This window comes from Toxotes jaculatrix, chromosome 16 (assembly GCF_017976425.1).
Source record: "Toxotes jaculatrix isolate fToxJac2 chromosome 16, fToxJac2.pri, whole genome shotgun sequence".
Lineage (NCBI taxonomy): Eukaryota > Metazoa > Chordata > Actinopteri > Toxotidae > Toxotes > Toxotes jaculatrix.
In genome coordinates this window covers 21,145,275-21,158,561 of record NC_054409.1, presented here as the reverse complement: position 1 = coordinate 21,158,561, position 13,287 = coordinate 21,145,275, and the positions used below count along the sequence as shown (strand labels likewise).

The 13,287-nt window shown below is 41.8% G+C and overlaps 1 protein-coding gene across 9 annotated transcripts in view; it reads right to left on the bottom strand.

The window, feature by feature from the left end:
• dab2ipb (DAB2 interacting protein b) overlaps positions 1 to 13,287 on the bottom strand; it is a 114,790-nt gene that overhangs the window by 44,942 nt on the left and 56,561 nt on the right. Inside the window, exon 1 of one of the 9 annotated variants that reach the window (XM_041058836.1) lies at positions 3,056 to 3,127. The exons of the other annotated variants lie outside the window; for them this stretch is intronic. The gene's annotated coding sequence lies outside the window, so the exon portion shown is untranslated. Of the gene's footprint in view, positions 1 to 3,055; positions 3,128 to 13,287 lie in introns of those variants that run through there. 9 annotated transcript variants of the gene reach the window in all.

The window sequence follows — 13,287 nt, the reverse complement described above, 5'->3', positions numbered from 1 at the left end:
TGAGTGATTCAATTATTGACAACGAACAACTCTGCCCCATCACGAGCATATGCTCCTCTTTCATCCTCTCCCAAGCAGGGTTGAGGAGATCTAGAATAATGTTACTGAATGTTTTCGACGCAGCCTACTTCAACCATCTTTCATTCACAGTTGTAAGCTAGACTGAAGTCAACAGTCTAACCTCCAATTTGCTGACACGCATCACAAATTTTAAAGCATTTGACTGAATACATTTTCATGTAAGGCCTGTCATTTTCTCTTACTTTTATGCTTGGGCTACATTTGAATTTGCCAAAGAATGTCCACAATCTCCTATAAATTATTGAATACTGTAAAGATAAATGTGGTGGTGGATTCAAACTTGATGTCATCTCCAACCTCCTCTTCCAAAATAAATGACTTGAAAAACACAGAGTGGGAGGACTTCTAATTTAAAACCTAAACATCAACGGCAAAAGGAAACTACTACCTATGGAAACTTAACTATTACTGTTGCAAATATAAACTTTGTGGGGGATTTAAAAACAAAAACAAAATCAAAAACAAAAAAAAACAACAAAAAAAAAACAAACAAAAAAAAAAACTGTAAACATGAATGTTTTGTATTAAAACTGCAATATATAGTACATTGGAAAATTAGTTATTAGTTAACCGCTTATACGCACAATGGTCCTAAGCAAACCGCTTTTGCTCTTTTGATGTTCATGTTTGTGTGTTCATCATCAGGCATTGTCCATTATGTGACTGTGGCTGCCTCCCCCACTACCCCCCTTTTCTAAACTGCCAGTGGTTCAGACCTTTTGACCCCCAGTTGAGTAGCCCCTGGGCGCGGCATTGCATGGGCCCGCTCCTCCCTCCCTGTACATGTGTTTGATCAAATGCCCTGCTCCACTTCATCAGCTCTCAGCAAATCAATGGACGTCACAGAGATGATCTTTGACAGAGTAATTGCTCAGAGACGGAATGACGCGAAGCGATGGGAAGGAGAAGCGGAGAGACACTGCACAAAGCTCAGCTCTGCTTTTATTCTGGCCTTTCCCTGTCACACAGATTATATCAAGACAATGACTACGATATATATTTAACACATCACAATACACCAGTGTTTAATTTCATAAAAATGAATTTCCTGCATTGTACAAGTTCAGTCCAAGACCAGGAATTAAAAACAACCTGGAAGGTGAACATTACATAAGAGATTTAGTCACCCAGAATAAATTAGTACACAAAATACTGGAGCAGAAACAATTGAAGACTGTCGTCTCTCGTATGCTTTGTCACTTCAGTCATCTTATTTGTTTCCCTTCTCTCACACTGCTTGTCTTGTCTCCATCCCACATTCGCTCTAACCATCTCTCCCTCTTGCTCCAATTGCATGTTTAAGGCTGTGAGAATGACTAACAGCTCTATTTCTCACTCTGACATCCCTTGTCTTGGTGACTGGTTAGAAAGCGTTGACCTAAAATAGAATTGATGCAACATACTAAAACACACACGCTCAAAACATATGCATATCACCGTACAGTATGTGCACATTTATTAATGTGCACATAAACATTTGCTCATGCGTGCAAGCAGACACAGTACCCCAGGCTGGGGGAGAAAAAAAAGGAATCACACTGTTACTGCATACAAACGCAGACCGACACAAATGCTTGTAGCATGATATGTTGAAGTCAAGCGTGGTTTAGCTCTCGAGGGCTCAACAGCAGGCTACAATCAAGAGGACCACCAGCTGAGCTCTCACACTCAAACATATCTGCATACTGCAGTAAACAAGAAGGGAAAACCATCAAACTATCATTTATGTGTTTACTAGACCAAAGATGGCTTTCTCCCGTGAAGCCACCTCTGAGAAAAATAAATGTTTGGCTGGATGCTGTTCTCCATTGGAAACTGTTTAACTAAACTCTTCCCCCATTATGTTGCAGGAAGCATTTACCGACTCAGTGCCTCAGTGTTTTATTTGTCTTCTTAATAAGACATATTAAAATGGAATAACTCAACTAACTGGAATAACTCAATTACAGTCGATGTGTGGCTGCTGAATAATTTCATGCATGTAAGTAGCATGTGCAGTATGTTTTACACCCAACTGTGTATGATGCATTAATTGGACCATGGATGTCAAATTACCATCGGGAAATACTTTAAGATAATCCATGTGTAAAATGTAAATAAATCTGGCATAGCTAACATGATAATTTGTACTGACTGACTTGAGATTTCGTATTTTAAATCTCATATAAGAGATAGATAGACTAATAGTTACTTCCTGAGGCCTGGATGAAATGATGACCATCGACCAAGAAAAGCCGTTCTACTCATCTCTTTTTTTGTGCAGATATTAAAAAAAAGCATCTATAATGAAATGAGCTGTTGCTCTCTGCTGAGACTCCAAAACTCTCTGTCCTTGGCCCACACACCTCTCTTGAAACTGCTAATTGCCTCCAACATATGACTTGGACGGAGGATGCCAGCCAAAATCAGCGGCTGACCTCACAGCGTGCCCCAGTCATCTGATTTGTGTTAGCTGGCTGCCCTCTGTCACACAGGCCAGCTTTGTGTGATGTTTGGTTTGTGTGCTACATTTAGGATACGGTCAACAGTCACAATCAAAACCCATTCTCTGCATTATCATCTCTGGTGTTTATATATATATAAAATTATCACATATTATAAATGAACTACTCTGAATGCAAGCCCTTTGGGAATTAAAAGCAATTATAAAATAATGATTGAGTATCTTGAATGTACGCAGGATGGAGTTGTGTATGTATATGTGTGTGTGTGTGTGTGTGTGTGTGTGCTCAGCAGAGCAACCTCCCTTGCATTGCCACTGATAGAGAGAAGCAAAGAAAGAAGAGGACAGCACAGCTGGAGTACAAACAGCACACAGAGGCAGAGGAGCGTAAACAGTCTCAGTGAAGCATCCTCCAGACACAGGGTCCACATTTCCATTTGTGGCTGCACATTCACATAAAACCTAATCTCCCACTGCAAACCAATGCACAAAGGACGACGAGTGACATGTGAAAAGCAGGATAACACTCACCAGGCATTGTCAGAATTCCACAGAACAATCAAAGGCAGGCAGAGAGAGAGAAACCGAGGCTGAGCCAGAGCAAGAGGGGAGGGAAAAAAAAAAAAGAAGGCAGGGATGGATGAGGGCAGAGGCGATTTCAAAGCTCCATTTTTTCCCCCCTGCTGCCGATGCAGACTGCTGCTCGCCTCTTCTCTTCCTTACTTGTGGTTCTCTTCCTCCTTCTCTCCCTGACTCCTTCTCTCTTTCCTCCTGCTGCTGCTTTAAGGCAAGGGGTGGAGAATAAGCGCTACAATGCTCTCTCTCTCTTGCTGCTCCCTCTCCTCCTTTCTTTCTCCCACCCTCTCTCTCGCTCACCCTGTACAGAGCATGCCCTACTTCCTGTGTTGTCTCTGACACGGGACACTCTCTCTTCTGTTTGTTTTCTTTCACTCCGCATGAATGAATTCAAGGGAACCCCTGAAAGCTGACTCTGATTTGGGGAATGATGAAGATCTGTCCCCTTTTCTCCTCTGCTGTCTCTCCCCCTCTTACTAACTCCAACTAAACACACTCCCTTTCACTGTCAGTGATTGACTGCACCTCCCATCTCTGTTTCCTTGCGCAGGGAGGAGCCTGCATATGGTGTGAAGGGGATCACATGTATGTGTGTGTGGTGCAGCCTAGCTTGGCCCTGCCCCCACCCCCCCACCCTGTGTGGCTCCAGTGGGAGTGTGTGTGTGCTCTTTGTCCTGTCAATTTTAGTGCGAGGTGTACTGCTTTCCCTGTCAGCCACTATTGCTGCTTCTGTTGCCAGTGCTGTCATTTCTCTTTGGGGGTGGGGGGTGGGTGGGGGGTGGCATGTCGCCACCCGGCCCAGAGAGTGGACTCTGGGAAGCTGGTAGACTAGGAAGCACGCTGAGGCTCAGACAGAAAAAACACTGGACATATGAGGCTGGAGCTCAGCTTTGGCAAAGTGACTTGGCCGGTGGGGGCCAGCCAAAGGGTTGGTAGTAAGACTGGAATGTGGGTGGGAGGGTTTTGCCATGCTCAATTTGAGCCAGGATTGGTAGACTGCTAGACTGGCAGAGGAGGTCGGGGTGAGTTTAAGGTTATTTCTAGAGCTCGCACGCTGTCAGAGCTGGCACGAGGGGATGGAGGGCCGGCCGGGACACACCGATAAGGCGGGACAGCTGTGGAGAGCTGGTTCAGAAGAGCCACAGCCTCTAATCTGCACTCCCCGCACGTCTGCAATGATGTCATCAAATATGACATCACCCTTACCCCTCATTCTCCCAGACACATGACACACACACACACACACACACACGTGTATTTGTGTTATCCAATTGACCACACAATAGGGTGTGGAGGAGGGTGGAAATACTGAGCTCTGAGTTCACGCCCAATCTAAACAAAAGCAGAGGTCACAGGCACATTGTTAGGTTCAAAATCACCAAATCATGAAAGGTAAACGTATCTCAGTAGCTCGTTCCCGGCCACCTGTTTCCTCCTGAAACTGACAAATAAATGAGTTCCACTTAGAGTATGTCTAAAGTTAATAGATTCTCACTTCACTCTGTTTTAGTCAAAATCTGTAAGGTCTGCATTTTAATCACAGAGATGTCGTCTTCAGGACTTAATGTACGGCATGCTAACACAGTAAACGAATAAAGCTTTATAGAGTAAATTATTACAGTGATTGCAGGGTCAGTAAAACCTGTCTCCAAAGACTTAGCAGAAATAAAACTACTCAACTGTAACGGCATTTGCACTGACTTAAAGCTGCAAACAATAACTTTTATGTAATCTGAGCCTGTTGTAGGTTATTGATTAATTATTTACTGTTACAGCGAGAGCAATGTCGGGTGCAATCCAGTGCAACTGCTCTGCAATCAAAGCGAGGAAGCATAACATCTAAGTGTAAATTCTGAGACCATAGTTCACAGTGTTTTTGAATTGTGTTGTATTATTTTGTAAGGTCTTTATCTGATTAGTTGACTCCAGCATTAAACACACATTTGAGGCAAAGAGTGAATAAGCAAATGTGTGACTCTACGAAGGTGAAAGAACATGACTCCATTAATTTATTAGTGCTTGTAAAACACAGTTGTGTTGGCTCAGACCTGCTGTGGCTGATACATTTACCCACAAACCCGGGTTTTATCAGCATAGATTGCTGCAAAAAAGACATTTCATATTTGCAGTACATTCACTTATTATCTTTCTGTGGAGTGTAAGAACCAGACTGAGACTGAATGATGCACATAAGATTGGCACACAGTCACAGTATGTGATTAAAACAAAAAATCCCTTCCACTGGAATAAAACTGTGAATGTTTTTGTACGATGGTGGAGGAGCCATTCTTTTTACTGCACTACTTATTATTCTGATGGAAAGCCCCACTCACTCTTCTCACTGTTAATGGAAGCACAGCCCTAACTGTATTGATAGCATGCTCTGTGTGGCTGCTTCTGAAGAGCAGCCTTTTATTCTTCCTTAATTCAGCCTAATGAAGGTTTTATCAGGAATGCTTCTTCATTTGTAATTTCCTCTTGGCTCCTGTCCATTCATATATTTTACCGTTTCCCTCTATCATGCTATCGGTTTAAAATCTAAGGAGCAACTTTTTTCTGGTTCACTTAATCCAATTAGGTAAGCCTAAAGCTACCACCCCTCTCACTTCCCACACATAAGCCAATCACTAATCACGATCCCTTTTATCAGACCAATTAGCTGCACCTGTAACACGCTGCTTCCAGCTCCTGCAGCTGATGCCAACACTGAACCACCACCTTCCCCACCACCACTACCGCCAGCATCAATACTCCATCTAAAATCAATGGGATCCAATTTTATCAACAGTGCTTTGCATCCATGAACTAGTCTCCCAATTCAACTCATCATAAAGTGTATGCAAATTTAGTGAAAGGAAAATGTCCTATCACAGCAGCTTTGATTAACAATATTTTGTCAAAGTGCAAACAGTTGACGCAACATGTGTAAATGTACATGTAGCTAAAGCTGTTTGTGATTTAAGCCATCAATGAAATTAAGTGTGGGTTATTTTATATCCAAGCCGCTGCCCTCAAATCAGATATAAATATTTGAGCCTTATGTAAACACTGAATTATTAAAAATGACCATTTTCCAAACACCTCTGACAGTAATAATAATAACAATAATAAAAATAGTCTAACAACACAATCTGCAACTTGCAAAACCTTTGTCATGTGCACTATGGTAAAGTGCAACAAATTTGTAAACAATGACAAGCTCAAAACTCTTTGAATGAATCATCTGAATAACATGCTGTGTTTTGTAATAGGGAGGATGAGAGTGCAGTCTGATTGCAGGGAGCTATTTAAGAGGTACTGGTTAAAACACAATGAAAAAGCTGAAAGTCTGACCCAGACACAATCCAGCTTAGAATGACAGCACTCACAGAACACAGCCTTTTTAAAGTTCTGTCTGGCGCCATCTCATCTCCACTTCACTTCAGTGTTTGTCCCTTCTCCATGCAGTGAGCAATGCAATGCAGTGCATTGACAGCCATCTGTAGAGAATGCATCAATGGGCATCACTCTGTAGGAACCCATGTGATAGACTGTGTCTGATTCGAGTCAATGGCAAAAAAAAAAAAAAAAAAGCTTTTTTTAAAATATATATATATATTTTTATAACGATTCTCTTGTAAATGTAAACGCGAGTGACAGGAGAGCATACTGTGAGCTGAAATGTACCTTTGACTTTAGTGGCAACCCATCCTTGTGCTCAAAGGAGGAGCTATGAGCAGGCAGAGAGGTAAACAGACAGCTCGACACCTTGGTACTAAAATGTTTGTTTCTAACTAGGTCAGACTGCACCAGCAGAGCTGTGCTGCTGTTAAGCTACATATGTCAGTTTCTCTCTCTTCTCTTTAATTCACTTCAAGCCATTTCAGATAAACATTACAGCACCAGTACTTTATTAACATAGTATTTATGGATGGTATGTCGTCAGAGTTATTAAATGCTAGTTGAATGTGAGTGGATCCGCTATACATATGTGATGTAATGTTTATATTAATGCGCAGAAAAGAAGTTAAGACTGAAACATTCATTTAGGAATTAAGAATAAAACAATGTCATAAGGCTGAAAGATTTAAATAATAAAGAATAGAAACGTAATAAAGAGCAGATAATGAGTACAAAGAAAAACTTTTAGATGACATTATTCCTGCCTGCGCTTCCTTTCTGTCAGTGTATTTACTTAATAAAAGTACTGGTCACACTGGCCGAGCCTCGGTACAGACCCACCCGTACACAGTCTGACCTTGATGAGGCAGCGTCTGGAGGAGGCAGAGTAAGTGGTGGATAATGAAGCACACCAGGAACCCATCAAGCTTCATCACCACTGAATCAACGTCTGAGGTGTTCGATCACACAGAGGTTTCTTAATACACTTTATAGTATAGAAATTTATAGAAATCTAAAGTGTAAATTGATTGATGGATTTTAGGGACAGATAAATAACTTAAGTCTTGTGAACAGACGGTACACTGGCTTGTACAAGGTAACACCGTCTGACAGGTAGTCAGGTGATTCCTTTATCCTTCATCTTGCCAGTTTGCACACACATTTGACTACACTGAGCATTTTGAAAGGCTGGCCTGTCTGTATTAAAAGAGTCTATATTAAAGGAGCGCTAAGCATAACGCTGAGTTCAGTTGCTGGGGACACGAGCCAGATGTGACTCGGATCAGTTGATGCAGGGTCAAAAGGGCCGGTGGACGGAAGGCCAGATTGCCTGTGATCTGCAATTTAGCAATCCAAGTCACTGCTGGCTTACATCCCCAGAAACTCAAGTGAGGATGATGCTGATCAAGCTGTCGAAATTTGAAAAGAGGTTGCCTTTTACAAAGTTTCCGAAGATACGGATTAGGCAGATGGTAACTGGCACCTAAAAACCCTCCCTCCTCCAAGTGCTGGGACTCTGCTGTGTTAGGATGCAGTTAGGATCGTCTTGCTCCTCATATCACCTGTTACCACGTAGTCCTTACTCTGTGTGGCCCTCTTCACTGTACTCAGAGAAGAACTGACACTGTCTGAAGTGACACATTTAAGTCTTAGTTTACATTCCCCGCAGATTAATTTTGGCTTCATGAATATTGTCAAGACACCACGGATCACTGCCATCTACTCCCTGTAAGTCAGTTCGGGTGAAGTGCAGTGAAATGAATACTACACTGCGTCAGATCCACACTGTTCCTGACTTTTGCAGTATTCTGTATAGGCTTTTATTAATCCATGGAAGAATAAAAACCCTGGAGTACTCCCCGTCACCAAGATTACACATAGTGCATGCACGCACTCTCACGCTCACGCTCACGCACACGCGCGCACACACACACACACACGGAAATGAGTGAATTGGAGGGTGAGCAATAAAGTGGCAGAGAGGCCCGTCAGTAAAGTGAAAGTGGTGAAAAAGCCTTTGGAGTCATCACCATGGTAATTTAGTGGGTCTGTTAAGAGTCACTGAGTATCATCTGAATGGTCACTGCCACTGGACTCTTATACGTGTGTGTGTATGTGTGTAGCCAATATATACAGAAATTATTTGGATGTCCTACCCCATTTATTTCTGGTCAAAATGTTTTCATTTTTTTCCTAATTTATAATTTATAATCTTTAGAGCTTCCCACCCTTTTAGAGATCAACCACCAAAATAAATTAACATCTGGTGAAAACGCTAACATGTGCGCCTCTTTCATCATATGCTTTAACTCCATCCCTATAGCTTTCATTAAATCATGTATACCTTAAAATCAGACACAAACAATGATTCTTCAAGGAAGCTTTGCGTTTTCTAATATTTATAATACTGGTGCATGATAAATAAGTGCGAAGCCTGTGACCAGACTAGATTAAAGAGAGGAATGAATGAATAAATGAGTGTTTGCATGTGTACTGAGCAGTTCTTTAAAGGGATGCGCACGGTGCTGCTTTGATGGGGCCCTCGGCATTCCTGTCACGCCCAAGGCCCTATCCATTACAACTCATTACCCGGGAGAGAATGAAAGAGAGGAGACCCTTGGCCAATGCTCGCCCGAGCTCACAGAAGGCCCAGCAGGGTTAAACATCAACCGAGTCACCAAACCCCACCAGCTGGGCAGGTGTCAACAACACTAGAACTGCTCGGTGGATGATTATGCTACAAATTACACAAATAGTAAAGTGATCAGAGTGACAGTACACGGAAAAACTCACTATAATACACTGAAATTAATGCCCAGCACTAGTATAATTGGGTACAGAGTAAATCTCACACACTGTCCATTTCCTATAAGGGCAAGAGATGCATTCGCTCCATAAAGGAAGCAAATAAAAAGCAGACAGTTTTCTAACAGTGCAGAGCTGAGACATGAAACCAAGGCCAAATGAAAGCTAAATTCACATTAGCATTTTATAATGGAGCCTCCAATTGCAAAGTTTTCTTCAATTTGTTTGAGGGACTGTGTTTACTGCTGATAGCTGAATCTAAACAGATCAGAGGAGTTTTTTTTTTTTTGAGGGAGAAATTTATGCATCACATAATTTTATCACAAACTTTATTACAGCATATGATCTCGTTAACAAGCAACAGGTGCATCTTCTCATCTCTCAGCTGTGGTGTTTTAAGTCACTGAAAACATATATTTTAGATAGAATTAATACATTTGTTTGCATTTTAGGGAAATTGAAAGCAAAACTGCAAAACTGATTCCGATTATTTTTCCTGTTTTGACCTTCAATCATTCACAAACATTTTCTACACAAGTGATTGAGAGGATCGTTTTCACCATCATTTGAGAGGGTGTGATGAGAGTGTTGAACTAACACAAGCAGCAACTGAAACCAATCTCATTCAGAAGACTGAGTATATCTTTGTTCTGTGCTTTGGGGAACCTCGTGTACCAGGACGGACTAACCTCGGATATCAATTTACAAAACTTGTTTGACTCTGGCAGAACACGGAAACAGAAAAACAAACACACTCTTGTGCCTGGGCGCTAGAACTTCACAACTGAATAGCCATCTCTGTCCTTGAGGCAAATGAAGAGCACTCTGTTTATGAATGCAGGACAAATCAACCTTTTCAAAACACGCACCTCTGCCTAAGCACCTAAACAACACAGCATTACTCTTGAATTAATAAAATCCTCATTCTTAATCTCGAACAGAAAGAGATAATGCCACGAAGCCTGATAATCATCGCCAAATTAGAGGCATTAAGTTCTGAGATGTTATTGATGGCTTCATTGAATTCATCCTAGTCAGCATGGGATACAGCTTAATAATGCACAGTGGTAGGTGAGACCTGCTCCGTACAACACATTATTGCCCTGAGAGCTCTGTTTCATCTCCACCAAATCATGCTGATACACTGCAAATGAGATGGGGAGAGGGGAAGGATGCCAAAGAAAGAGGGAGAAAGATGCTCTCTTCCTCTGCCTAATTATACTGCTGCAATGAGCATAATGAAAGCACTGCTGTTGTTTTTCTTCAGACTGGCAAAAAATCTGTAGCTGGGCATTTGATTGTTGTCACCACTAAGTACATTACTTCTCTGGACAGCATCCAGGCCGGCATCCATACTGTGTGTGTGTGTGTGTACACTATGCTAGTAATCATCATCAGTAAACACTGAACCAACATTTGAGAAGCTCATGCAGTCAGTATGAGCATCAGTATATGAGTAAGTGAGCGAATGGATTAGATGATGCCAGAATGAACTGATAATAAAATGATCACATCTCGTACTGAAATATGAAAGAAAAAGATTATGTCTCTACGTGTGCGCATGACTGTGTGTTGCATGGGGTTAAACGTGAACTTCAGAATCAGAGGAGTGGGATTTATGGAACAAAAAGGAGAATAAAGAGATGGTAAAGGAAATGTTTTCCCAAAAAGCACAGACTAAAGATAATAGAGTAGGGAATAAGCAAATGATGACCAATGTGAAAAGGACGAGAGACGAGGAGGGGAATGTTGTTGCAGTTGCATGAAATGAAATGCAGCACAGAGAGGAAAGAAGAGGGTTGAGGGACAAGTCTGTGCGCACTCGACAGGGTTTAATGTAGCAGAAATCCACCAGCGCACTGCAACTCCAAACAACAGCTCCTAACACAACTGAGACAAGCAGATAAGAGAGGACAAAAGTGGCAAAGCCGAAAATGCACCAAAGAGACAGACGGAATAAAGACAAGAGCAAGAGGAAAGAGTCAAAGTGAAAAGAGACAGGGAGTTATAATTTAAAGGGTTAATGGACTTTGGGATGCTGAGAGAGCAAAAACTGAATGTCAGTAAGTAAGTGAGTGAGATGTGGAGGGAGATAAGAAGAGGAAGAAGGGAGGGAGCAATAGAAGGGGTTGGATATTACAGTCGGTCCACCTGGGGAATGTTTACAGAATTTAATAACTCTAAATGTCATCACTTTATTGGATTTATGGATGGATGTCTCTCTCTCACTACTGCTCTCTCCCCATCTTTCTCACACACACACACACACGGACACACTCTAACACCCCCACCTGCAACAATTACCATGGCACCCATTGTTGCAGCTTTATGGAGAGATGACAGGGAGTTTTGTATCAAGGGCTCTTGAATCCAGTTTCAGGCAGTCATTCAGAGCTAAAGCTTCTTACAACGCTCACACTGATACTGTGCCACTGCTTCACTGCCTTATATGGTCACTGAAAGTTAACATTATACCTGTCAGTCCAGAGCAAAATAAACAGACTCTAGTGAATGTCGAGACATAATATTTTAGATGCTAAACACAATTCAATACTATGAAATGGTGACAAGAAAAAGGCTCCAAATATCTAAAAACGGCATGAAGAGTGTGTGTCCATGATGCTTTATAGAGACTAAAGAATAATGGCTCCAGGGCCATTACTGTCATTAAGGACCAGAGGTTATGTCCTCAGTGTTGTTTCTGGAAATGTACATAGGTGTTTTAATGGCATGAGGAGGAGTCTGTAATTACACACAAATTACACAGGAAGTTTCTATCGCTGAATGCGACTAATTTTCAGTGTTAAGAAAAAAGAGAAAGAATTAAAAAAAATCACAGAATTATATTCCTTGAGGACATTAGACGATCATATTGGTCTGAAAATAATTCTGACCAATTTTCTTTTTAAATTAAGACTCCTGACCTTATCCAGTAAATCCTGGACGGTTGTCCAGGTGTTATTATGCCTTTGTCTTGTCTTAGTTGCACATTTATATATTTCATTAAGTCCATCCATTGTCTCTTCCCCTTTATTTTGTCCAGCAGCCTCTCCCAGCATGTGTCTATATGTGCTCCCTGCACTGCAAACATAATTAAAGGATATGCTGAGCAGATTGTGTCAGACATGCAAGACAGAGGAAACAGGAGGATAAATACGGATGTAACAAATCTGTTCAGCCATTTTATCCCTCTGCTAATATTCAGAGCTGAAGCCTGTGAGTGACGGCAAAAAAGACTTTCCTGCTGTGTTATTGAAGCAGTCTTTCCATAAAAACGCATGAGTCATTGGTGCCCACAGTGCAGAGAACTGCAGCTACTCAAACACACACACACACACACACACACACACACACACACACACACACACACACACACACACACACACACACACACACACACACACACACACACACAGATATGCATACAGTTACAGACACAGAATCACAAACACATAATCACAATCAGTGAGCTACAGCCAGCTACACGACTGTGGCCACAAAATCCAGACTGACATGGATTCCCATTACACGGCGAGGGGATGGACAGACAGGAAGATGGAGGGTGGGTACTGTCGACAGCAATGATGTCATACATGACTTTTGTGCTTTCAGGAAAACTGTAGACAGTTTGTACAGTATGTAAAATGTGGTGTGTGTGTGTGCGTGTGTGTACGTGTGCACGCATAAATGCATGTATAGTATTAGCAGTGGTATGGCATTGGAGAAATTCTGTGCTGCTGTAAAAGAATCTAAAAGCCCACATGTTGCAACCACTATGATATTCATCAGCGTGTCCAGACAAGGTCAGTGTGGATCAGACAAGAGAGCAGAAGCTAGTAAGGGTCAGATTATCTCTGATACAAGAAAAACGTGTAGAGCAGATCAGAGCAGCAGAGAGCAACAAGAAGCACACAGGACATTATTGGGTCAGCGCACAAAGCAATAACAGACCATTGCCTATAATGAAACAAACACACAGTAACCTACATTTATCCAGTATC